The sequence below is a fragment of the Anopheles gambiae genome, chromosome 2 (assembly GCF_943734735.2).
Source record: "Anopheles gambiae chromosome 2, idAnoGambNW_F1_1, whole genome shotgun sequence".
NCBI lineage: Eukaryota > Metazoa > Arthropoda > Insecta > Diptera > Culicidae > Anopheles > Anopheles gambiae.
In genome coordinates, this window is record NC_064601.1 from 47415496 (window position 1) to 47443332 (window position 27837).

The 27837-nt window shown below is 44.8% G+C and overlaps 1 protein-coding gene and 1 non-coding gene across 11 annotated transcripts in view; both read left to right on the forward strand.

Moving 5' to 3' along the window:
- The window catches only part of LOC1270888 (mpv17-like protein), a 171894-nt gene that overhangs the window by 47039 nt on the left and 97018 nt on the right, over window positions 1-27837 (forward strand). For all 10 annotated transcript variants that reach the window (XR_009764508.1, XM_061640754.1, XM_061640755.1 and 7 more), the window contains exon 2: window positions 21125-21204. The gene's annotated coding sequence lies outside the window, so the exon portion shown is untranslated. The remainder of the gene's footprint in view (window positions 1-21124; window positions 21205-27837) is intronic.
- Trnat-cgu (transfer RNA threonine (anticodon CGU)) lies at window positions 12031-12102 on the forward strand. Its single transcript has one exon. It is a non-coding gene; the product is annotated as a tRNA-Thr (tRNA).

Here is a 27837-nt window from a genome sequence, read left to right on the forward strand (position 1 = left end):
AAAACCTTTACCAACCACTCGCCTTAGCCAATGATCATCGGGAGGTGAGCATAGCTGCTGGATTGATCGAATGATTGGAATGCTCGTTTGTTCGTCCGCTTAGGGAGCATACCCGGCGGGACGCGGGCGAGACTCCATGTCAGCGCCAACCACACCCAACCTGTGCACAAACATTTTCAATGTTAATTAGTATGATTTTGTTTAACGAAACACGTTTGTCGCCCTCGGACCATGTCTGCGTATATTTGTCTAAAACTTTCTGTTTTTGCTCGTGAATGGAACTGTCTCGGTACGTGTGTATGTGTGTGTCTAAGTGTCCTCGTCGCAAATGGGAAGAAGAAAGCTTCGCCGAAACGAGGATTTTGAATTTCCAGCTTGTGGATTTGCCATTTGCAACAGAAATCGTTTGCAGCATGTTGACTTAACATTTCACGCCGTGGCAGGTTTATTTTATGCTCGCGCTCGTGTGTGTGTGTGCCAGCATTTCATTCGTTTAATCCTCACGAAGGTGATAAATTAAAACGATAATCGCTCGGGGTTGTTTCAAAATGGTTTGCCGGAAGACGCTGGCAGATGGCGCACAATAATGCCCCCAAAACCCCTCGTTTCCGGCCGGCGGGGTGGTGCGTGAGAATTATAATAACTCGATAAACAGCAAGCTAACGATGTGCACATGGATGTGGCAAGCAGCTTTTCTTCCCACTAGCTGCTGGCTGGCGTGCGCGTGTACAAACAACCCGGCGTGCAACGACCACTTTCACCATCCAGCGCAACCGAGACGTGCCACGGCTCTCGGGTGGCCTCAACGGGGTGGTTGCGCAGGCTGAGGGGGTGCAAAAAAGAAGAAAAAAAACACGGTGCCAGTTACGAAACGGCGACCCGAAAACTTCTCCATCACGGTGTCACGCACGGTCGAATGACTCATTACTAGGGGTTCTAAGAAGATGATGATGATGATCGCCTTACGGGGCCGTTCCGCGCGCACACTGGCCCACTAATGGCGCAGGGGGGCCAGCTCGTATTAATGTAATTACCAGGCCAAACGCCTTCAGTCCAGTCTGGTGGACTTTGGCAACGTGACGCTTGCGACAAGCCCCAATGGCTGTAATAAAAGTTCCGCGCATGTGAAGAAAAAGGCTGAAACGAAATAAGACCTAAGTAATAGCACCAACAGCGCAGCACATACGCACAACAAAGTTGTGCACTCGTGAGGGTCGTGGTGGGGGGGGTGGGGGGGGGGGGGGACATTTCATCATTTGGAATTCTCGCGTTACGCAGAGAGAGCTGCTGCCTTGACTGCGTAAACCTGCTAACTTCATTAGCATCTTAAAATGCTCCACGTCCCCTGGGCGAGATGCCCCCGTACCCGTTGGCTGTTGGTAATGTCGCGTTTTCCGGTCTCAGGCTGGCAGGGGAAGATAACGATTAATACCACCGAGCGACAGATTGTAGTGTCGCGTGTGTGTGTGTTCCCTTTCGATGAGAATCACATTGAATCGCTCACGCACCACCATACAGGGCCTTTGTAATTCAGGCCCATTGGGTTTTTTCATTCAAGTTTATCTCCCGCGGGGCATTTTCCATCAATGATGACGCTATCTCTTAAATTGGTAGCATTTGTTCGACATGGCCACGGGGCTTGGGGGGGGGTAGTGGCGACGAGCGGGTAATTATTTCCCCTTTCGTCATGGTGATTCTCTTCGCAGGTTCGGAGGTTTTCGAAAAGCGGAAATCGTGTGTTTTTGTGTGACACGCTCGAGGATGAAAGGCATTTTCCATTTATGTGCATCTATTGCAATCGCGCTGCCGTTATGTGCTTTTTTGCTTTCCCTCTCTCTCTCCCTCTCTCTCTCTCTCTGACATTTTTTACATTCATAATGGGCTGAGCACAGTGGAGAGAATGAACATTAAACAGTGCCACAGAAATGCAATTATGTTTTTTTTGTTGTGGTTTCACTTTTTTAGGATCATTCTCGCTCGCTTCGAAACGTCGGGGACAAAGAACTAGAACCAGTCCACGTCGGTGTTTATCGTATCGGGGCCGATCTAAATCATCACTATCTTAGACACGAATACAACTTTCGAAACATGTGCCAACAAAGTGTCAACGGTTCGTTTTGGCGAGGACGAGAAGTGCGAGCCCGTTTCAAGAGTCACGCCGTTCATGGGTAGCTACAGGATTTCCTTGTAAATTTTGTTGCGAACAGCAAACGTGTTCGCGGCGAGTTCCAGCACGCTTGCATTTGACACATCGACAGCATCGGGTAGTATGCAGCCGGTAGCGTGTTATTAAAATTACACATTAAACCTTTCGAAACATCACCCCTCCTGCCTGGGGTGACCGACCAACCTTAGTCATCTTAACGGCACGACGATATCAGTGCGGGTTTAATGGCTTCATGCGATTGCGCGAATAATTGATCACAGCTCCAATTTCACGTCTGCCACACCGACGCGACTTTTTACAGCGAAAAGCAGTAATCCATTTGCCTCTGTTTGCTGCTCCAATGTCACACAAGCGTGTGCAAGCCATGACTCACCACTGTGGGAAGTGAGTAGAAGGGGAAAAAACGCACCTTCTAAATTACCATTCGCTGCTCTAATTAGCCCGCTGACGAAGCCTTTAGCCGGACGCTCGTGTTGCGTCTGTTCAGAGGGCTGGCGTTTGTTTTTTACAAGTTTGGCGAGGAATGGTGCAATGCGAGCCACAAATAATTTGCAATCTTTAATTGTACCAGCGACGACTGTAACATGATGACGAACAATCAACAACAAACAAAAAAGTGCTGATCAATGCAGCGGGGAGAGCTATGATGTTTCATTAAATTAAAGCGAAACGCGGTGCTAGTGTTTATTATTACACAGCCAGCCAGCCAACCAGCGATCGATCGCGCGCATACGGTGAGCCGGAACGAATTTCTTTCCGCTTTGTTTCGTCGCGAAACCATCGCATAACATCGAAACCGGGCCTGCCAAAGCGCGCAATTAGTGTCCATAAATAACGGTAACGGATGGGACGGGAAAAATGTAAACGATCGAAAAGGGAGGACCCTTCACGGCATGGCCTGGCCCATGGGACCGCGTCAACGGTGCAGAATTGTGTTTGTGTGCAAGTGTTGCATTGACTGCAACTGCAAGTGACACACGCATCGAAAAGCTCAATCACCGGGGAAGGTCACAGCAGTCCAAAAGATGAATGGTCCGCGACCACCATGATTAGGAGCGACCGGCTTGATCGGCACGTCCGCCGCAGCTGTCCAATCGGTGATGATGGTGATGATGCGTCCAGGCGGGTTTGTAAAACGGCTCGCCCCAAATGGTGTGCGCCCTCCCCCCGAGCCGGGCTAATTACACCCAGCTTTTCGGGCTGGTTGATTATTACGATGGCCGCATGTTCTTCGCCGTAGCGCGCGTTTGCGGAATGCGTCCGGGTTTGGTCGTCGTCGTCGTCGTCGGACGTTATCGGTGCATCGGGATGTCCCGCTGCTCTACTACTTCTACGCCAGGTGATAATGTTTTTATGCAATAAAACGATAAAGATAGGGGCGGCCGAGTACATATGGACGCGACGACGACCATTTAAGGGTGCGGTGGCTGTGTGCGCGTCCCCCTTCCCCTCCAGCAGGAGTGATCGCACTGGGGTGGGAATTTGTGTGCGTGTTTTTCTTTCTTTTTGCATTAGCTGCAGCCCCCTTTTGTCGGCTGCATTCTTCTGCAGGGGTGACTTGGTGCCCAAATCGGAGGTAACGAGCTGATTTGCATAAAAACACGGCTGGTCGTCCATTTCACCCCAGAGACGCTGGGATAGATCTCTGGGGGCATTTGGTTTTGGAGTTTCTAGAAACGGAGCCGTAATTTATGAGGATGTTATGTGCGTGATGGTGTCTAAGGCTCTGCTGGGTATGGAGGATGTTTTGAGAGCACAAAATACAATCGATGTCATAATGGGGTGTTGCAGTGATGACACTGATCCCAGTCTCCCATGTGCAGATGAATGGCGAAACGTCCTCAAAAACAAGGAAAGGTCGTGGTTTTTTGGATGAAACAGATAACATATTATCTAGATCTTTCATGCATGTCAATGGATATTGGAAATTCCATTGAATGGAAGGAAACACTAATGGGATTTCTTAGAAAAGCTTCATTTACTACCCCGTAGAAATGAGCCCGTTTGCGAAAGGTTGTAAGAAAAGCCCAATTTTGCTTTCCGGTATTTTTAAAAGCCGTTGTCACAGCAGTCTGCTGGAAGCCAATGCTATTAATTACTATATTTGTGCGTTTTTTTGTTTCGTCAATGGTCGAGCATGGTCGAGTCTTGGGCGTTGCTGCAAATTTGGATGCACATTCTGAGACAAACGGACGGACGGATTGTGCGAAATGTGAATAGGAAGCAATTTATCATCATATTCAAAAGCGTAGCGAAGGGAAAAGAGAAAGACAGAGATGGGTCAGGTCTGAGCGAGCGGACAAAGAAAGGTCCTTAGATATATATAACCGGGCGATTATGTTTCGCCTTTTTGTCCCTAACTGTTTCGTTTCATTTTTTCATTTCTCAGAAGTAGGAATGTATGTTGAAGATTTAAAACGCTTTTCCGGTGCGCTTGCGTCTCTAAGTTGAGATTGGAATGAAAAACAACCTCTCCTCTAGCTTTATTGAGGTGCCATTCAGCAAATAGTGAAATGTGGCCGATGGACGGTGCTGGAATGTTACTTTATTGTTGCTGCGAAAGTTCTTTCGCAAGAAGACGTAAGATTGCTGGGAAGCAAATGCGAACGTACAAGTGAAAACAACCGGAAGAGTCGGGGAAGAAGTGGGGTGCCGTGGAAAGGAAGCGACTGTGCTAAACTTATTTATTCTGCTCGTACAATATTTAAACAACTCCACTTCCTGCTTGAGTGCTGCAAAACTGTGTGTGTGTGTACGTGCCAGTACACATCAAGAACGTGCGGAGAGCTCTAGCGTCGGGATGTTTTTGGTTTTATTTACCGTGCGCTCTTCGTTGCCACCGTCCGGGGATACCGTTTTCCTCCGATAGATCGGTTTTTGCACTCGGTTTCGACGGCAGTCCCGGTTCAGACGCTGCCGACTGGGGGATGATGAAAGCTGCGCATAAATAGCGCGTCTTTGATGAGTGTGAGTATCTCGCCCCATGGATGGATATCTCCAAGGAAATGAAAAGCCTTTGAGCTGTCGGGCTGTCCCGGCTCTGGCAAGTAGCAGTCGGATAGCGACGTCGACGACGCCGGCAACGATGTCGATGCGAACAATTTCGAATTAATTATCGTTTCTATTTATCTTACGCTTGGCAAGATAGCTACGAAGCAGCAAGCTGAGCGAGAAACCACCCGGGACACAGTGCGCCGGCTGGCAAGAGCTTCTTTTATGGGGCGAAATAAACGCTCTGCTCTGTAATGATATCGTGCTTCTCCTGCTGCGGGGTTGAGTGAGGGATCTGGTTCTTCTATGGAGACGTTTGCTGATTATCTCCAACGCACAGGATACGCTGGCGATGCTGTGCTAGAGGTAGTGCAGAGAGAGACGAATATCCTCTCCGAAACTTCTTTGCAAAAGATGGATGTGCAGGCAGTTGTGATGGTGCTATAAACAAACTCTGTACCAGGCTGCATGTTGCTGGCTGGCTGGTGCTGCGTTTGAAGTTTCACAGAACTTTCGAACATTCGAATGGCGAACAACGGTGGCGGTTTTTGTGGGCAAACGTCCTAAGAAAATGCGGCCAGCCAAGAGCGAAGCCATTTGTGCGACGTGAGCGCTACAAAGTAGCGAACCTTTTTGGCACGAAAAACCGAACAGGGCTTCGAAGCCAGACAAGTGAGCGTTTCGCCACAAATGCGGGTCCACGTCGGCCGTACACAACAACACGAGCGAGAGGAGCAGCACACCACCCGCAACACAATTTACATCGCGCTTTACAAGCTCGGGGTACGAATCGAATTAATATTTATTTCATATACATAAGCAGGCTTCAGTTTCAAGCCAGGCGATGACGGCTTGTTGTGTTGTTTCATCCCATCCGCCGAGGGACCGTCGGTCCGGTTTTCCCTCTGTTCCCAAACCGCGGACTGTTTCCAAACCGCGAACTAATGTCAATTTCTTCGTTGGGTTTGAGGTTTTGAGGTTGTTGGCATTGGTTCTTTTTTTTCGGAACGTCGGAAGCATCGCACGTCCAATCGCGAAACCGGACACGGGACACACCAGGGAGAAGGATTTTATTGCCGGCCTAGAAACGCGGCAAACCTCCGAAGCTCGACGATCAGGCGAACAATGTTGCTGCGCTTGCTGTGAGTTAATTGGAGAATTTTGTTACTAAATCTAATTTTACTCCCGTAAGCAGTGATGAAGATACGGGGCAAGGCTTTGGGATTCTCGTGGGTAGGGATGCGACGAATGGAACACAATCATGGCCCACTTCGAAATAGATTGATTCAGAATGCGAACCGTGTTTCCGTGAAGAGTTATGGCCATGTTTGGTAATGAATATTGAAGCAAGAAAACGTGTTCTTTATTGTGTTTGATTGAGAAAGGATTGGTGCCGTGTTCCATGGTATGGGAGGGAGCGTTTTGAGGAAATGTTTCAAATGGACCGACAAGACCGATCGACCTGCTTATACAAATGTTGTAATTAAAGCATGTTTTTATGTGCTGGGGAACATGAAAGACCGCAAGACAGGGTGAATGACGAACTTGTAGAATATTTTCATAATTTAGCGATGTACTTTAGGCAAGATAAACGAATGGTCCAAAGAAACAATCCATTGTCGTGTTGATATTGAAAAAATTTGAATTTGAAGTGTGAATAAATCAAGTAAATAATATCAAATCTTCAGTTTTCAAAATTAGTTGTCGCAATTCTTAAAAATATTACTTCCAGCGATCGTGACTTGGAAGAACAGTGCCATGGTAGTTTTATTGAGTAATAGGTTAATTAATTACTATTAGAAACTATCAATGTTTAATGTTGTTGGGCTAGTAATCTTTTCATTATATCTCAGAAGTTTGAGATAATGGTCATATGATCCGGTAAGGCACGACGGAAATATCAGAATACAATATTGGCAATATCGATAACTAAGACTCAAATTGGCATGTCTTTGTTGATACCGAGTCTAACGCTTTTTGCAGAGGAAAACATCTATATAGAATGAGTTTTTGAACAGCGATTTAACGGGATTGTATTTTGCGCTGTGTGTATTATGGGGAAGTACAAATATTGGTTTGAATAAACAAAGTCTGTTGGAGTTTAATACGATACGATACATTTGTTGTTAATGTGTGGATCTATATTGTGTTGTTTACGTACAAACAGGCCTTGAATATGTATTTTCCTTGAAACTCTCAGTTTGATGTTACTAAGTGCGCTGTGACATACTTTAATGATTTTTTATTGTAAAGGCCGGGCTACATTGATCGTACTCGCAAGCGTAATTTTGATTTTCACTAGCGCATCTGGCGGCGGCTGACCGAAGCATTTTGCCAAACAATTTGGAGCCGCTTCAGAAAATACGTTATTTTTCCATGTTTTTTACTAAAAACGGAGGAGAAAAGTTTTGTAAAACGTAGATACACATGTTTTCCACGCATTGCATCCATTTTTGCAATGGAAAACGATGGAAAAACTACTTAATTTTGAGATCCGGCATGACCATTCCCTGGATAACCAAAAATAGCTTCCACCAGTCGCCGCCAGATGCGCTAGTGAAAATCAAAATTACGCTTGCGAGTACGATCAATGTAGCCCGGCCTTAAAAAGACGCCAAGACAATTTGTCCGAAAAAATGTTTTGAAACAATTTTACTGAATTGTGCTTCAATGGAATGACTACACTTTTTGTAGTTGTGAATATTACATTTGACTTTATTTTCGAATATAAAACAACATATTTCCGCTAACAGTATATTAACCTTTAATGCCTTTGCATTAGACATTTGCAATTCATGGTATAGCGAATCTCAATAATTTGACAAGGAACCTACCGTCATTGCTCGCTATCATCTACCGATTTCAAATTGCTACATTTCATTTCATCCACTTCCCTTTCTCGTAGGAAGGAGTGCAAATCAACTCACATTTTATCGCCGCTTGTGATTTGGCCGTAATGTACACTCACTTGAATAAATCATGGTGGACGCGCGCCTGCTCGGCACACATTGGCCGTGCAGCACCACAGGCCTCGTAGCCCGGAGAAACGCCAGAACATTCTCCAGCGCAAGTATGATAAACTTTTCCCAGAAACCCTCCGCTGGTGCGCACTTTTACCATTCTCATCACGGATGCTACTACTGGCCTGCTGGATGCTTGCGGATGCCGGGCGCGAGCTCGGCAAGGGCACGTGAGTTTGAAGCACGTTTGCCAGACTGGTACGAGTGGTAGCAGCAGCAGAATTCGAGTGGCAGAAACAGTAAGAGCAATTGAAACTGTCAGACCACAGATGTGTACCGGACCGGTCCAGGCCGGGGCCAGGCTCCAAATGAGCCAATTCCCATGAATTTAGTTCAATTCGTCGGCCGGAATGGAGAATGTGGCCCTGGATGGATGTTAAAATATCATACCCATCAGCAGTCATAGGGGTCACGGTTTGGCCCGGCGTGTCAGCATTCGGAAATGGGCCAAAATTGTAGGTCACACCGGGGAACCTGCAGTAAGCGGTTGTAATCCGCTACTAAACACATCTCTGCTTATTGGTTCGATTTGGCATCGTTCCGCGAAAGCTGACAGTAGTTCGTTCCAATGTCAATTGGTTTTTATCAGGGTATGTCGATGCATAAAATCATAGAAAGCATAATGGAATTTGCTGTTGTCATTTGAGTGTCGTTGAAAAACAAAACCTCGAGATGTTGGATACAAGTTGGATCGAACGTGTGGATCTCTCGTATTCGGAATATCCTCGCTGCAAGATAAAATCAATTTCTGCGCTTTCAGCTGTTTGACAGTATGCTGTTGACAGTGAAATAAATACAATGGCTGGCAGATTATGACGGCTCGTTTCACACACGATCGGTGCGAAAATATTGGTGAAAAGTGTGTCGGTAATTATAAGAACATTCACATGTTTCGGTGTTCCGCTCGCACCGTCGCCGCCATATTCACCAAATCGAATTGATGAGATTGTAGCGGCATGTATAAAATGCAAGATTAAATGCTGGCCGATTTACAGGGTTTTACAAGTCAGAATCGAATGTCAGCAAAACAATTTCAGAAGCTCAACATGCAGTTTAGCTGTCAAACGTTGTTGTTTCACCGCACCGATGCTATTTTCAATAGCGCAATTTGATTTTTAAATCGCTCAAGTTGTTTTTTTAGAGCCCTTTCGCATCGTTTTGCAAATTCAAACACTCATTTTTAGATTATTTGTATACAAATCAATTATTTAGTGCATTTCTAGCGTTATATTTATGAAACATTACATATTTATTGTAAAAAATGAGTGTTTCTGTGCAAAAAGCTACGAGCACTTGCGTATGTAAACATGTACAATGTTTATGTAGCTTTTTGCACAGAAAATCGCCATTTTTACCATAAATACGTAATATTTCATAAATATAATGCTTAAATGAATAAAAGCATTGATCTCAATCATATAATCTAAAAATGAGTGTTTGAATTTGCAAAACGATGCGAAAGCCTCTAAAAAAACAACTTGAGCGTTTTAAAAATCAAATTGCGCTATTGAAAATAGCATCGGTGCGGTGAAACAACAACGTTTGACAGCTAAAGTGAATCTTGAGCTTCTGAAATTGTTTTGCTGACATTCTATTCTGACTTGTAAAACCCTGTATTGAGCTCAGTTCTGCGTGCTCGATGACCCAGTGGACGAAAATTGCAATGTGCCAAACGACGATTTCATGCATCAAGCGCGGATTTTGGGGCAGGGAAGGAGTTATGTGCCGTTTAATTGCATTCAATGTAATATAAATTATCTTCTTTTTTTGCGCTGATGGTGTGTATGTGTGCGAGTTATAGTAGTTCCCTCTGAAGAATAAATTGAAAATTCATTCGTCACTGTGTGCCATAATTGCATTCGTTCCAGATTGAGTGCCTGAGTTTTGATGGATGGGTGGAAAATGGGCGAACTGGGCGGACGAAGTAAAATGCAGCTGAAATTATTGAACCGTTTCTCAACCGCTCAAGCGGCGTCGTAAATTAAATTTATGCGTCAGCGAAAGAATGGGATGCTGGAGGGCTTTTTATTTAATAACATTACAATAACCAATTTGCAGCGCAGCACAACGCTGGTGGTTTGGTGAAGCTATTTTCAAACACTTTTAATTAGTCCCTTGATCTGTAATGGTGATGTAGTGTGGTGCTTTTTTGCAATGAATAGCGAAACGCTGATTAATTCGATCGGTGTCGGAGCTCGAGCTGAATTTCCTAACAATAATTAAATGAAAACAGCCATCGCATGCATCCAATCACGCGCTTGCCATGCCAGCAGTAAATGCAGAGGCCCTCATAAATCAATCCGATCGCGCGGTGCGCTATAAAAACAACAAGATCTTTATTAAATTCAAATTGCTACCTTTACCCGGCTCCTTCCCATTGCGTTGCAGAACAGCACAACTAGCACAACCACTCACAGCGTGTTGCTATAAATTGTTGCATCACGGTCGGGGAGGGCATTGCACATGAACGTGATTTTTTAAAGCGGCGGTTAAACCGTTTTTTTCCCTCCATCGCGCATCCTACACCAGTCACGATCACGTTCCACGAAGGCGTTCCACCGGTTGGCTCATCCTAACCCATCCCAAAAAAATGGGTTGGAGGGGGGAAAGAGGTTTGATGAGGCGAAAGGAAAAGTAAAAGCATCAAGCGCGTTCGAATCGAAGGGAAGAAACCCTTTAGCATATGACGATCATCAACACCGGGCAAATGTGCACGATCGCATCCGTGCTACACACGACCAGGCCATATTCAGGTGATTTATTAAGGCTGCCTGTTCTCTGTCGTGCATGTTGACGAAGTTTGGCCATGGGTTTGTGTTGTTGTTGTTGTTGTTCGCTATGCATCGCTAAAGATGGGAAGCAGAAACCGTTTTGCGCATGAATTATCAACGTTTTTGTGATAGAAGATTGTGAGGGGAGGGTTGGAGTGAAAAAGGGGACGGAAAATTGCATGATTTTGGCAAGTATGCTACACGCAGACACACACATACTGCGCAATCCCGCTCACCAATCAATGCCATTCTGCTCACGAATTAGTGACGCTAAATGAGTTGTGGCGTACGGTTGGTTAAAGGGAAATCCGGTCTTACATCTCGTAACACCCAGTAACGAATTTCCAATGCTGATTTTATGATCCATCTCTTCTTTATGATCCCTTTGCTCTTTCTCTTACCATTGGATATACACGATCGCGTTTTTGAATCGATTTTAATGAATAATTTCGCTGTAGCACCGTTGATCGTCGTCGATCGCTATCGACTCTCCGTCATTTAGTCAAGACGGTGGGGAATGAATTATGACGCCACCGGGCCTCACGTTTGTCCCTTCATCCTACTGCGCTACTTCGATCGACCTTGACTGAATGGTCGGAGGGAAGAAAAGCACAACAAAGCGGAAGCAGCAAAAAGAGAACGGAGAAAACGCAGACTAATCTAACAGGCCAAATGGTGAAGGAACAAACTGCGCGACGAACGGTAACACTGAGCCACACACGGTACGGCAAGCAATTGCGGGTGTGTTTGTGTATGTGTGCAATAGCAATTATAAAGAAGAGTTTGGGAAGGGGGTGGGAGGCCCCACTTAAACCCAAATTTGAACAAATGGTTGGGGTGGTGGTTGAACACACGCGAACCTTTTAAGGGACGGCGGAGAAGGTGAAAACGTATAATGGTTCGCTTTTCTGTTGAACGCGTGTTGTACTTTCGTTTACCTTCGGCGAGGGTTTTAAATTTTACTTTTTACACCGTTCTATTAAGGCAATGCAAAGGTTTTAACCGAATCTGGGTGTCGTGATGCGTCTCTGGAACGATCGGGCCGGGTCTGGTGTGTTCGGAGCGGTGGGAAGATATGGAAGCCTCTTTAGCTCAGTGGTAGAGCGCTGGTCTCGTAAACCAGCGGTCGTGAGTTCAATCCTCACAGGAGGCAGTTGTAGAAAAATACTTTTTTTTAATATTATTTCGCCGAAACTGTATCATCTTTTATTATTTTTAAAATTTACATCCTAATAATTTGAAAGCAAATAATTATTTTATTTGAATAATTTATTGGATTCAATTCATTGCCATAATGTAACCGGCACTAAATAAACGAGCTTTATATACAAACATTTAAGATTATCACGTGACCAGAAAACTGACAAAAAACGTGATGGTTCATTCGTAGCAAGTATCACGAGGCTACAGTTGTTTTCAAAGAGCTTTTGGAATGAAATAAGATACACACTCGAGCCCAGAAGTACGGTGACCTAAATTGCTTTTCTCTTGTCTCACGTGGCAACGTGCTTTTATGTTGGTTTTGTTACATAATTTCGGTCGAGGCCTTCGCTTCCCTTCTTTAGTAGCCTAAGCACCGTTGAAAGTAAATAACTAATATTCGTCACGTCTCTCACACACACAGTGGGTTATGGCCACCTTATGCTGTCATTAGAACTGGCCCAAAATTGCGAGAGTGGCTGACAGTTTCATGTTCATTTCGTTATTACGTTGAATTATTCAGCAAACTCTCACAGCGAATGTGACAAGATGTGACAAAACGTGGGCCCCGTTCGCCCCTTTAATCTATACTCGCATGCCAAATGATGGGCAATAGAGGCGTTGCTCGTTGCGTTCGATCTTTGTAAAGAAGCATCTGCGTGCTCCCTTCTCGCCTATTAATCCATTCACGCGCCGGTGTGAAAAACTTTGCACCAACTCGCGTTTAATTAATTTTAATTGATTTATATTCGTGCGAATCCGAACACATCCCGTCTATTGCCTCCTAAGGGGTTTTGAGGGTCGTGGTACGTTGTGTGACTGGGGAGTGGGAACTCTGTCCCCGGGACCGGAAATTGTGCCTCAGCTTAGCGTGTGTGCAGCGTTATTTATCTTCACAAACACGCGCTCGCATGCACACACAAACAAGCTGCAAAACAGGAGCGATTGATTCAATTTCTCACCATCGTTTGAAAAGTTCCCCGTACCCCGGGCGGCGGAGAAGCGTACCGATCGATCATGCCAATCTTAGTCTCCAAGTGCCGCCGCCACCGAGACACGAGAGGAGTTAGAGAAAAGCCAAATCGATTCATTTTATCTCCGCTCGGGAGAGTGGTGGTGCTTTTTCTTTGTGTCTCCGCGCCCCGTAAGGCGTCGCTGGAGGGATTTTGTGGTATTTTTATCGCTCGTTTCAATGATAAATGGGGTCCTTTCTTCGGGATGGAATGGGAACGATGCCTTTGCTGGGACAGGCACGATAAGGCCGTCGCATGTGCTGTAACAAATTGTGGAAAAGTTTTCAAGTTGGTTTAAATGCTTACGAGGACATTGAAAGTAAGGAAAATGTGTAGCAGCACTGAAATGCAAATAATGTTACTTTGAAGGAATTTACGGAAGGGAACATTCTCAAAAACATAAAACTGTCTTCCTTTTACAATCAAAAGCGTTCATTTCGACATGAAACTCATTAACGGATGAGGTTAGCGTCTGTTTGATGATTCAATACATCCAGTAACGAAGGCCGAGATTTTCTGGAACAGAGAAAGTCTTCGATTTGCTTTGTAATGGAATGATTAATGCGACGACACACTGCGCCATGTGGATGTCGTTGGTTGCTGTGCGCTGGCTGAAATCAATCTGATTCATGTTTCCAACACGCCAAGAAATTCTAAATTGTTATTGATCCTCATTTTCAGCCCAAGTCCAGGGCAAGGGCGGGTAAAGCCGTATCTATGTCAGCGAAATACGACGAGTTCTTCTGGCGTTCGCGTCTTACGTTGGCTTCCCATGCAGTCGTCATGGACGTCGTCGTCGTCGTCGCAATGGGAGAGGCCCGAGACCCGCATGTGGGAAGTAAAATGTCATCGATACAAAATTAATGCCACTCCCGAGCTCTGTCGGACGTTATTTGTACCGAACGGTCGCCACATTTCTTTCGCCAGCACAACCTCCACACCCCGAACGATGTACGAAGCGAACGGTGGGTGGGTAGGCGCGCATGAAGTGGCTAGAGGGGAAGCCCACCAAGCGAGGAAGGAGTTCGAGCCGCGCGAAGGCAGATGCGAAGAAGCAGAAAAAGTGTTGTGTACATGGTGATAATTAATCTGATTCATAAATCATGCTTTACACGCTGTATATTCATTAAGATAAATGATCCGAGCACGGCGAGATGGCGACCGAGTGTGTGCGTGTGCGTATGTGCTTTGGTGTATGCGAGAAAGATGTTCATTTACAACACCGTACGAGAATTGTACGATGGAAAATGTGTACTTCCCCGGGCAGGGGCGAGGGAAGCGAAACCAAACGGCAATGCAATTGCAATGATTTTTGCTTGCTTGTGAAATGTGTACGACTGTGGCAGTGCTTGTGAACCCGCCATCAGCTGAGCGACAGAGACATGGACGAGTGCCATGGGCCCGCGGAAACTGGCCAACGGATAAGAAGATGGTGAAGCACACCAAGATGTAACCGAAAGGATGACCTCCATCAAAATGCTAATGCACGTGCGCCCCGGTGCATTGTGATGTGCAGTGCAGTGTGGCGAAGGGGTCGAGCGTCGCAGTCCGTTGACAGCCGGAACTTGTCCATATTTGCGTGCCCGTTCCGTGAATGAAATGCTAATGAACGATGCAAATGGGAGGGATGGGATGCAGCAGCCGATAGATGCGAGAGGGAAGAAGGGAGAGAGGGGGAAACAAAACCGGCTAGTGCCAACAAAACAGCAACCACCCGGCACGAATCCGCTGCTACATCCGAAACGCTCCAAAATGGGTGGCTTTCTGCTGAGCTGGCTGGCCTGAGGTTGTGATGAACAATCTGTAATAGAAGAAACGCATTTCGTTGCGGTATTTTGATGCGACCAAAGGGGGAGTGTCCCTTCTTTGCCCTTGCGATCACTATCCGAACCCAGTTTCAGCGATATTACACACACACTCATCGCGCGAGTGCGTCCGTTTTGTGCAATCGCGCATCGACTGACTGACTGAACTGATTAATAGATTAGCCGCACCGTGTCCGTGTGTAAGCGCAAGTCACAGGGTTGCCAGAACTCGTTTCTGTGATTTGCATCGCGGCAGTTCAGGGATTTTCCCTTTCAAATGAGGCGGGAATGAAGGGGAATGCATTCATTTATTAGATTTATCAATTGAAACCAGCTTGGCTTCGCAATTTGGTTTACAGAAACGCAGTATTGAAGTTGGCGGTGAGTGGAGGGCTATGCAAATACAAGCAGTATTTGAAAATCACCTGATATACATAGTTGAAGAAGAAGAAAAAAGTCACCAATAATAGATGCTTGTATGTCACTTAATTTACTGTTTCTGTGAGAGGCAGGCTGTCTCGGGTCGCCGGGTTTTGTTTTATTTATTGTCAGGCTCGTCCATTTGCAGACGATTGTTTTTGGATTGATTCATGTTTAAAATATTGTAAAGATGAACTATAGAAATTAAATAGAGAAAAATAATCAAAAGTTTTCATTATTATTTTTAAATTATAAAATAAAACAAATGAACATACAGTTCATTGCACTATTTATTATACTTTAAGTTTTTATACTATTGCATGTATAAACAGATTTTCATAATTTTTCAATATTGATAGGCTAACTTTACTAATAATGACTGATACACTAACTGTGACTGAAATCAATATTATTTTTCCTCGGAAAAAAATAATTTATTTTTATTTATTTTTTCTAACTCTCGGCTCATCTTTAAACAAAAATACATTGTAAAATCTCGGTGAATCATTAGTTCCATACTGGCCGCTTTGATGTGTACCATAAAAATGACTCTTGTTACTGTTGCGCTAAGAACATTAAATATTTGAAGAAATAAAGAATAATAATATTTGCGAACTTTGAATTACGTTTGCTGGAGTTAAAACTGTGTTTGGACTAACTAAACTGTAATGGGAAGGTCTAAATTACTACTCTTTATTTCGATTTTTAATTTAAATACTAGGCGTTTTCTATCCTTATATTCGAAACGACTCAATGTGTCGTGTTGAATACAGGATTTTGAAATTATTTTGCGAAGTGTGCTGCATATTAGGATTTGACAGCTGTGACTATTTTTTACTGGCCCAACATAAATTCGTCCAAGTTTAATTTTGACATATCATGATATTACAGTGCGTAACGCGGTCTATCCAACTCCAGCCAAACGAAATGTAAACGAACAATGTTGGGCAGAATTTTTAAATGCTAATTATTTAGTGGATGAAATGAGTTATGGGTTGAACGATTGTAAAGTTTATGTCGTCCTCCCTTTCCCTAAGTCCCTTAAGTTTGTGCATGAAATATGTAAAAGTGTGTAGAATAGTGGAGAATCCATATACAAAGCTGCACCTCAACAACCCATCAAAATTATTGTTGGACGGGTGAAATTAACATTGGGACAGCACAATTTCGTCGTAGGTCAACATTCAACATTGTGTTTGTAATGGAAAGTTCTCTTAATGCGTTCGTTTTCTTGACAAAATCTAGTCGAGACTATCAGTGCCAATTGTAATTTAGTTCACTATGAAGACTGCGTTTTAATGATACGAAACAAGATTAACGACGCAACGCACTATCACTTCTTATCCTTACAGTAAGATACTGAATGCCCGAAACGGTTTTTAGTATGTGACTCTTGTTATTCTAAACAAAAGTTGCGCGGCACAGCACCGTACTACATGCGTCATTTGTGCCGCAGTGCAATTAGCTCACTGTTCGCTACCATTCGAGGGAAGTGGAATGGGGTGGAAGAGGTAAGGGTACAACCCGTGGTAAAAGTACACAAGATTCGATTACACCCTGTGTGTGTCCGCGGCGAATGGGTTTGGATTTCGGTTACGAAAAATTCCAACACCCCGCGAGTGCTGCGCGCACATTGCTGTTTGCCGTTGCTGCAGGCGTGAGTGTGACTTTGGCATTTGCTTTTCTGTTCGTGCAAAGACCACACCGACCGAAACTTTCGCTCTTCCATTCCCTCTCTCTTTCTGCACGGTTTCCCCCATCTGCACGGTGCTAATTATTTCGTGCCACATCAGGGGCCACTGCAGCAACAACGAGAGCGTTTGCCAAATAACAATCATTTTAGACACCGTGTCAACCAACTCAAGCGAACGACCGACCGCACCACACTCGGTCCCGATCCGACAAAACCCAAACCCACCCTCCCCCCCCCCCTCCCTTTCGCACATGTAAACGAGGTTAAGCAAACAAAAAGTGGTCAAAGAAACATTAGCGCGTTGGACTGGCGTGACACTCGGAGCGAGGGCAGAATGTGTACAGAGGCAGAAGCGGCCGCAGCGCGAAAAAGGGCCAAAAGCACACCGGGAGACCGGGGCCGCGACAGCACATTCCGTTGCCATTGACCATTGTGCGACTCCACACACCCGTCAAGAAGTTGCATGTGAGCGTGAGAGTGCTTGCAAAAGGGGAAGAACGGCCAACGAAACGGATCCTCGTTCTGTGTCCGGGGTCAGGCAGGGTGCAATTGATGAATTAGTCAATCGATTTTCTGCAGGTACCATTACCCGATGCATCGTCGTTCCCTGTCCTCCGCCCTTGGCCAGCTGGCTGTTCTGTGCGAAATTTCCGACAGACGAAGAATTGTGTCGGTTCACCAGAGAACGGTGAACGTACAAAAACCAACCCATCTTCCCCAGCTCGGGTAAACACAATACCAAACTCCGACCAACGCAGCAGAACCCGAAACACATACCACCGAGGCCCGCCGGCCTGGCGAGGGGTTTTTCAAAGATAATCATCCTTTTCCGCTGGCGGGCGAAAGATAAATATTTACAAACGGTCCGCGCGGCCCCGAACCTCCCTGCCGGTGACGCGGACTTCCCTCATTCACCCCCTTCACGAGAGCCTGCGAGAGCCGGAATTCGATCCGTTTCGTCTTGGCAAACACACAAAGCCGCCGCGCGCCCCCTTTCCATTGCCGCCGCCTCTCCTTCTCACCGGGTCTGTGTGATCCCGGTGCACCTTTCAATGGCGGGAATGCATTCTTCCTCCTCCCGGGGGCCAGACAGGAAAAGGTTAACACGAAGCAGTTAAGCCATTTGCTGAATGCTGTTTTCCTTCACTATCTTTCCTTTCCGCGCGCTTATTTGCTTCCAAAAAGCATATTTACCCTTTTATGAAGCGAACGCCTCACGTTCACGTTCTTGGCGGCGAGATTTGGAGAATGCGCGTTTTCGGTTCCGTCGTGTCGTTGTTTTCTTTTTCCAGCAGGATTTTTTTTTGCTGCTGCTGGCCTTGGTCGGGCTTTTCTTTCCCTTCACCTTCGCGCGCGCCCTTCGTTCCTGCTCCGAAATGCTTTCGAAAAAGATCCAAAATCAATAAATGAATGTTTAATGAGAGTTAAATTTTCAAATTGTACAACCGTGAGCGGGTACAGTCGGAGTGTTGGCGGTGTTGGTGTTATTTTTTTTCCTTTTTCCTCTCCCCATGCACCCGCAGAATAGGAAATATGAGCAGAGTGGTTATTGTGGCCGCCGACGGTGGCTAAATAAAGGGCACGGTGTACGGAATAAGGAGGAAACTAAATATGCATTTTCCAAAGCATTAAATATTTATGCAGACACGATCGAGTGGTTTCGGGATCAGGGTTTCGGTTTCCCGTTGCTCGGTGGTTTGCTTTTCCAAAATGCATTCGATCGGGGACTGTTTTTCACCATCGCGAGGTGGTGCTTCGGTGCCGTTTGGGAGGCGGTGGTGCGGTTTGCAATGCAAGTAGTGCGCCCAACAGTCGGCAGCTATTCTGGCGAACACTTTATTCGAATTCGTAGCAAGTTTATGAAGGGTTTGTCCGTGTAAAACTTGCTACCAACCAAACCCATTCTGTAGGCGGTGGTGGTGCAACAGCGTAAAACCGCAGCTCAAAGCTAAAAAACTGTCGATTCGCGTGAATGCTCAGCGGCGATTGTCTGTGCTGGTTTCGATCTTGCATTACAGTTCAATCTTTGTTCATGCGGGTTTTGTGTAACCGCACAGCATATCGGGGTTCACGCAGTGCGATAAATTAGAGCCACAACCAATCGGACTGAATACAGGCAGTACTAGCTGCTGTTGATACAATTTATTAAGGCCGGGCTACATTGATCGTACTCCATAGCGTAATTTCGATTTTCACTAGCGCATCTGGCGGCGACTGGTGGAAGCTTTTTTTGGTCGTCGGGGGAATGGTCGTGTTGGATCTCAAAAATAAGTTATTTTTTCATCGTTTTTTGATGCGAAAACGGCTGAAATACTTGCACAACATATTTATCTATCAATTGCATAGCTTTTCCAGTCCAATTTAAGTAAAAAACAAGGAAAAATAACATATTTTCTGAAGCGGTTACAATTTGTTTGGCAAAATGTTTCAGTCAGCCGCCGCCAGATGCGCTAGTGAAAATCGAAATTACGCTATGGAGTACGATCAATGTAGCCCGGCCTTTACTGTTTTCGTGTGTCGCAAAATAAATTTTAATTCAGACATTTTTTCTTTTCGCGGAATCGTTTGATCAGGCGTTTGAAACAGAGAAAGTTTAGTTCCTTATCGGAAATAGATCCGAATATACCGTGCCCCCATACGTAGACCTAACTTCCTGCAATAGGAAATCAATATACCACTGAAAGCCAAGCCCCATCAGTGATACAGGCAAGCCGGCCCTTTGCCGACACTGGTTGTTGGGATAAATACGAAGAAGAATATGATTTTTAACTTTATGCTAGACTTAATCATTGTCAGCATATCCAGCGAGCATTTTAATCCGGAGCTTTCATCTGATTGGGAACACTATAAACACAAATTTCAATTGCTATCGGGATCCTCACGAGTGCGTGGGCTGTAAAGTGTAGGATATGTATATAATCTTGACTTTACTGTTTCCGCCTGTTTTATTTATTTAATAGTAATTTTTGAAAAGTCAGAGTTATAAAAAAGATGTTCCCAGAATACTAGCAAGTTAGATAGACTCTAATGTTAGCAAGGTCAAGGTTGTATAAGAATAGCTCAGAATTAATTTGATTGATGTGCTAACTTGTTTAAATCTTTGACTTTTTCCACTGGTACATTGATTGAATCATATTGCAAATCAAAAGGCTCGTTATGAAATCAAGTTTTGGTCATTAATTGGATAGGCTTTCTAGAGATGAAGACTGTTCTCTCTATTATTAGAAAACTATTGGTTCTTCTGAGTATCGATCACTTAAAAATACTTGGTTTTCTATTTAAAGATTTCTCACCTGATAAAGATCGAAACCTTTTGCTGAGTGTTCTGTGTTATGTGTTAAAATATAACTCCAAGACTAAAACTAATCAAGTTTTGATTGAGTTAGCATCTGCAATACTGAAGGATAAGGGTATAATATTCCTATACATAGATTCGTTGTATTTTAATGGATATTTATGAATCGAGTTTGGAGTTTAGATACCATCATTCGAATTGAAGTGGAAAAAAATCTTCAGGGTAGAAATGTTTGTTACCAGGATATACCACTTGCACTTGCCATTACATTATTGAACATACTTCTGAATTAGAGAACTAGGACTAACTATCCGACTGCGAACTCAAAAAGCCTCGAAAGCCTGAATAGACCGGCCTGTTTGCGTTAGACGTTAGGCCAAGTAGTAGAAGAACAAGCAGACGTGGGTTAGAAAATAACTCAGTTAATGGTTATCCTAAATTGCATGAACGCTTGCTATAAACAGTTACCGTATTTAATCAAAAGAAGGTATAGTTCTTTACTTTCACATCCATCCGATCAAATATTTGAATTAAAAGCTCTGCAAAACTAATTGAAACGTGCTCACGTAACAGTTCTCGGCGAAGATACCATTGTTGCCTCTGATCTAAGGCCGAAAAGAGAACTTCTTCCGTGGTCTGCCCCAGTGCGCGCGCGTATGTTAGTAAAAATAATTTCACATAATTCATGTGCTCTGGCTGTAACACCTACTAATTTATGTTCTCTGCTCTCCGATAACGCGCGTTTGCAGGATCGTCCCGGGTGCCATTGCGAGTACCGCCCACACACAACCACCGCGGACTGCGTGTTGGAAGTCGAGCATCCTAGAAGGTGAGTAATGACGGTTGGCTACATCGTTCAGCTGTTATGTAAAATCGTCTACGAGAACCTCCGACCCGCCGAACGACGAACCGGTGCGCCACTGACCACGGCAGCAGCAGGTCTGTGTGTAATTTGCTCCTTCCGCAATCTTTCCCGTGTCATCTTTGCTCACCTTTCGCTCCCCTAGTTTGTCGGGTTCATCCTCGATCGCTGCTGTTGCTGCTGCAAGCCCCCTATAATCAATTTCAGAAATTTAATGCCCACCCTCGGGACGCCAACTACAGGGAAACTGTTGGTGGAAATACGAGTGGATGTTTTTTTTTTCGCGTAGAGGTGGAAAGTCAAGAACGTGGCGGACACATTTCGTCTTCAATCAAGCGGCAATAAATGAAATGAAGCGACCACTGACCACCACCGACCGACCGAAAGAGTGAAGCAGCAAATCTTCTTCTGCGCAGCACTTCCTCAATCCTCGCGGCACTCGTTTGGCGGCTGAGAAACAATCACTTAAAACCGCAAAACTAAATTACCCCTAGCCCCCATGGCCACGCACTACGCAGGCCCCAGTCGGGGCTGCCTTTGTTGCTTCGGGCGGCATACACCGCATCTAATTGACTTCCTGTCGTTGGAAGGGACGTGTCCGAGGCTTTTGATTCGATTGCGATCGTTGCGTTTGCACACCGGGAAGTGTGTGTGTGTCTGTGTGTGTATGTTTTCTTGCTTTTGTTTCTGTGCAGTTACAAAAGTCCACTCTTTCCACAGGCCAAAGCGACAGCCAAATCACGCCGAACGCGGTTTGAAGGGTTGTAAGTAATAAAAGAAAAAGCTAAAAATACTTACCCAAGATAGCGCGAGAACCACGTTGATGGACAAACAGGCGGTAGGGCAGGGTTCGTGCAAACCCTTGCCTTGACGCAGTATGACAAGTGGTGTAAATAAATAAAGTCATAAAACGAGTCACAACTCGGCTAGTTGTGAGTGAACGCGGTGGTTCTCAAAAAAAGAAAACCCGTGTCGCTGCCGTTACGCACGCTATGGCAATCACTTGCGAGTTTGACGCAGAGTGTGTGCGGCTACAGTTCATGGAGGTGCACGCTTTGAATGTGTTTATTTCATGGCACTTCGAGTTGGTCCGGAATTGGTGCTTGGGAAATGGAGCAGGTGTGTGAAGGAACACTCCAGCCGGACACAAAACCTAAATTGTCATGTTTTAGCTTTTAGCAAATGTCGAATGAGGCCTCGAGACACTCTCGATCAACTATCGATTTACACGCCACAGTACACACACACACACATACACGCTCCCGTGACGCTGGTGGGACTGGGACCTGGGGGCAGACAACAGCTGTAATCGGAACCAGGATCAAACTGTCTTTTTGCTTAGCATAAGAACGGGGCCGCGCATGCAAATCGATCCGAGGCTGGCCATGTCACCGTTGAGATTTAAGTTTCACCCGAGTAAGGGCCAGGCATACAGCCGTCAGCGCAAACTTGGTAGCGCATTTGCATTGTTAGCACAGACCTCTGTGATGTCGTCGTCGTCGCCATGGTTGAGCTGAATAGAATGGGTTTTTTTTCTATTGTGTGCGCCTTCATCGCTAATCATGCCGTACCGTTCCGTTTTTCTTCCGTTAACCGGCTTAAGGGTTTGCATTTGGCTGGCGAAGCGTTTACACAGCATTGTTTGGTATGCGGTAAATGTTTTGTGTTAGTCTGTTCGTGCACGTTGAACCTGGTTAAATATATTAAAGTATGGTCGTTGTTTTGTTTTGTTATTATGAATATGCTTACAAAACACTTGTAACATGATTCATCTTACATTTTGCCCAACGAATGTAGGTAGTATTTTACAGCATTATGGTGCCCTTGTGTGAAACTTTTAGCTGTTTTACTTCCACGATAATTGCTCTGCATTACAAATTAATCATGGCAATAAAATACAGTGCTACGAAGAAGAGAAGAAAAAAACGAACTTAAACATCTATTTTTTGTTTCCTTCAACTCGCATTTTTCCCCCTCAATGAGCTACTTTTCATCGAACAAACGTGTGGCTTTGAGGGGCAGGGTTTTTTTTTTCTTCTTCTCGCTCTCTCGATTTTTTGTTATGCCCTGATCATCGTGCCTAAGTTTTACGGTTGAGTGAAAACAGACTTGAAACATGTTAATGTTCGCTTTAATCATGCTTTGTTATTGCTGTTGTTTTTTTTTCTACCTTGATCGAAGCAACTTTTTCATTGTTCAAACTTCCAGTTTGATTAAGGCCACAAGCCCCGTAAGCTGATAGTAGGAGAATGGAGGTTTAAAACCGTGAAATAAATCATGCCGCTCAAAATGTATCAACATTCGAGCGAGTGCTGCTAATCAATCGTAATTTGGAATGCTATCAAAACGCGAGAGCAGGAAGTGCAGGGCCGCGCATTTGATTAATATGCCGAGAGTCGTGTCGTGTGCTTCACATTAACGACCTGTGCTAATCTCGCAGCCGATGGTGATGTGTTGTTACCAAAATAGAACGAATTGTCGAGGCCTTTTGTTTTTTGACGGTTTGTTTTTGTTTTCTTCCCACGGAAGCTTTCATAAACCTTGTCATTTGCGTCTAGAAATTTCAGATTTGTACAATCAACCAAAATCTTCTCCATCAAAGTTTTCGCCCAAGCTGAGTCTTGATCTATTTCATCACAGTTTCTTCGACAAACAGACACAGAGTACAAGAGCCGTGACAAAAACATCACGATTCTTCCGTGACGAGTAGTTGGACATACTCACACCCCTAATTATACGAAATTGCCGTGCCGTGCAATGTCCCGAGCGAGGTAAGAGACCATATCGCACCGTTCGGGTTGGTTCGGTCCGGAATGCTAATGGCCGCTAATGACACCGGGGCACCCAGAGATTTAAAAAAGTTAAATGAAGCGATAATGTTTTATGGATCCGTTTTCACGCGCCCCAGCAATGGATGCGATGCTTGGTGGGCTATGCGGCAAGTAAACAAAATTCCGTTTGTTGCGGTCAGTGTTGCGCCAGTGCATTCACACCACAGAAGAGTCGGCCATCCGTCGCGGTGTGTAATTCTTTCGTTCCGTTTCTACAGGAGGGGATCTTCTAGCTTAGGGCCAAGAGGTTTCTAGAACGCTGCGGATGTCTCGTGACATTTGCGTATCAAGGCTCAACGCACAAAAGAGGGTTGCGCACGAGGCCTCACAGTGAAAGACATAATCGAACGTTCAAAACCACTGATCCCGTCCCGTTGGTTGACGCTAATGAGCTTTGATCGATTTTTCCCTGTCATGAGTTTGCGGGGAGCCAGAGCCCGGGACGTTGGGAATTGACCGCACGGCAGACGGACCGCAGTGGACGACGGTGGCTTAGGTTAAACCCACGGGCCCCGGAAGCACACAAAACCCCGATGAGGCGGGTCCCCGATAGTAGGGTAGAAGTTGAAATGCCTGTGATGGATTATGATGTCAGCAATGATTGAGTCATGGCCGAAGTCCCCGCCGGAACGAATGGGTTGGGAAATGGTCTGGTCCAGAGCAAACCCGGGCTGTGGGGTTTTGAAATCAAATAAACCAGAATGATTAAGTGATTTCCGCGGTGCTGCAGCAGGGAGTTTATGACGCTTAGTTCATTACGGGCGGGTGTTGAGGAGATAAGGCGGCAATTTGATGTAAGATCGATTTTTGCGCTATAATTATCGATATTTATTATGTGTTTTTTTCATTCTCTAAGTTTTATGACATATTGAATCAAAAGCTCTGAAATTTAGAGTTTTTTAGTGTACCAATTTACAAATGTATGCTTTCTCCATAGCGAGGCAATGATCATACTAGGGGTAAGGTAGACAAATATTTTTGTTACGCACGTGTTTGTCTCTTATCAGCTGCCGGCAAGCTTTGCCCGCTAATGCTTATTAGTATCATTAACGTTAAGCAGTTTGCGACAGGGCAACGAGGAGGATACCGCAGCTATGCGTGATGATGCACCCTTAATGCCTTAATTCCATTTGCCCGCTACCGGGGCTGCATTTCGTTGCCAGACTTGGAACGGCCAGGGGATTCCGTACCAAAAGTCGGTAGATCAAAATTGGTCATGCGTGTGTTGCGCGAGGCTACGGAGTAGATCGGTCTGTTTGAGCCAGTCTTAACAGCGGGCAAGGCAACAGAAGTAAATGCCGCCGTCTTATCGCCCCGACGTATATCATTAGATCTGACGACAGATTAGGCAGGGAGACAGGGATACAGGGAGATCTGGCAAGACGAGAAGAGGAATTACGTGAAGGACTGGTCCGACGATTACCTGCAAATCCTTCTGCACTCAACCGGTCGGTAGTAATGCCGTCTTTGATGCGTCTGGCTCATTAGTCGAAGATAGCGATAGGAGTGGAATGGTCATGTTTGGTTACTATACTTGGAGATAGGTTTAGTTTTACTGGTTTGTTGTATGTTCTCCAGGGCTCTAAGCTGGTACCTTTTTCGGGCAAAACACATTACCTGTGGTGGTGGTGGTTCAATTAAGGACAGAGGTACAGATAATTTCTGTTTGGGAAGTTTACTTCCGGTCTTATCGACTTCCTTGCCAACCGATAACGTTTTATGAGCTGTAAATCTAACGAGATGTACACAAGAGATTGCAAGGAAGTTGGTTTAGGCTTAGCGTGGACCGGCTCTTTGAACCGAGCAGTAACCAGGTTTTGGTAATGAGTGCATGATTAATCAGGGCGTTAAAATATGCGCCTAATCCTAAGAATGTGTGTTCCCATTGCAAAGCTGGATCGGTTGAGTATCGTGATAAGCGAACAATCGGAGGCTTAGTGAACGTAATTTCCCTTAGTCCTGACTAACTCCATGTCGATAAGCTGGACTTAAAAAGTGGGACTAGTAATTTTAATAACATGTACTTCTTAGTATCTGAGTTCCTGCGGTATCCTAATCTGACACCTTTCATCGCATAGTTTTCTCATCCTTTTTGATCTCCTAAAGGAGGGTATTCGTTTACTCCGCAATGAATGGATTTAATGATAAGTCTGTGGTTTGGTGTTTAATTTCTCAGTGCCTTCAGCTTAGACGCACTGTAAGTTCTGTAATGGAACTCAAAGCCTCTTTTGCTCGAGGGGAGATGGATACCCAGTTGGAAGTTGGATACCACGCAAGCTTAGTACACATTCCTCCTGGGAACACAAAGGGCTGCTACAGGCAGGGGTATCCAATCTCCCTTTGTGATTAGATACGCCTCCGGTGGCGGATTTCGATCCGCGAATCGATTTTTCGATTTCCTCCACCCCTTGTCTAGAACGAAATGGCTCGAAATGAAGAAACGCTGACCGTCCCGCCTTGGAGAGCACTGTTGTTTGATGGCCATCCCCATTCGATCGTCGTACCTGCGACGACCGCTGCAGGGCAAAGGCGCTTTATTGTGACGAGCCGGATCGAATTCGAACGGTTCGGTTCGAAAAGGGAAGCTTAATCAGCACGACGTGAAGCAAAACGCCAGGAAACGACTTTTCAACTTTCAAACCTCCGCGCTCATCCGCTGGGAGTCTCGAACAGACAGACAGAGAGCGCAAACCAGGTGTATTTTCGTCCGTTTCACCTCGCCTGTGGTTGCCGTTTTTGGTTTTCCTTCTCGGTAGGAAAGTTTAATCGTGAAACCTAATCTTATACCTTCGCCTACGCTCGCCGGTATTTGTGTGGCACGTTAAGGGGCTTACCAGCTATTGTTCTGCGAGAGCAGCGGAAGTTTAGTTCAGTCGTTTGTTTGCGTCTTTTGTGCTGGTGGATGGAGGTGAGGGTAAATAGTTCTCCTCTGGCGGATGAGCTCATCGGGGAACGTCGTTGTGTGTAGCTTCTTTCAAACGGCTGCACAAGAAAGTGGATGCACTGACGTTACATTAACTGCTGATGACTACACAAGGTTCAAGAGGGTTTTGTGTAAGAATCAACCGTGGTACGGCTAGTGGCGATTCTACGTACTCAACTGTAGTACGAATGACTCCTGTGTTTAAAGACCATTATATAGCACTTTTTCGAAAGTTTTGGAGGTTTCTTATTCATTTTGTAATAAACACTATCAACTGATGTTCAAGCAGATTTTGAGCAGGTATTTGAGATTCGTTGAAATATAGCTGAAATATATTATCTCACGAATTTCCCATTTTCTATCTTAACATTGACACTACTCCCAGAGAGAATTAGGAAATAAAGATTTTTGGCATAATATCAAGCAGCACAGCTAATGCAGTATCTAGTCCAATCTAATCTACAACATGATGAAACTGAGTCATAGCTTACTTGTAAATGGTATTTGTAATGATATTCAATTATGTCATTTAATCATCAATTAATTAATTATATCATTTAAAATTGAAGTCTTTGAGTGTAATTTCGTTTGAAAGGGCCAACAAGGTCCATTAAACTGAATAATTCCTTAGACCTACTTCCTAACTCATGTCATACTACTATGAAAATGGAAATGAAAAAAGTCTAATATGTGCAAATGTACCATTCGTTTAGTGAAAATCATGAGAATTATTGCATTCGTTGAATAGTTGTATGTTCTTATCAAGACTAATTAGTTAGTGTTTCTTGTTTCTTACTTATATGTTATTTTTATTTAAATTGATTTCATACACAAGCAAAATTAGAA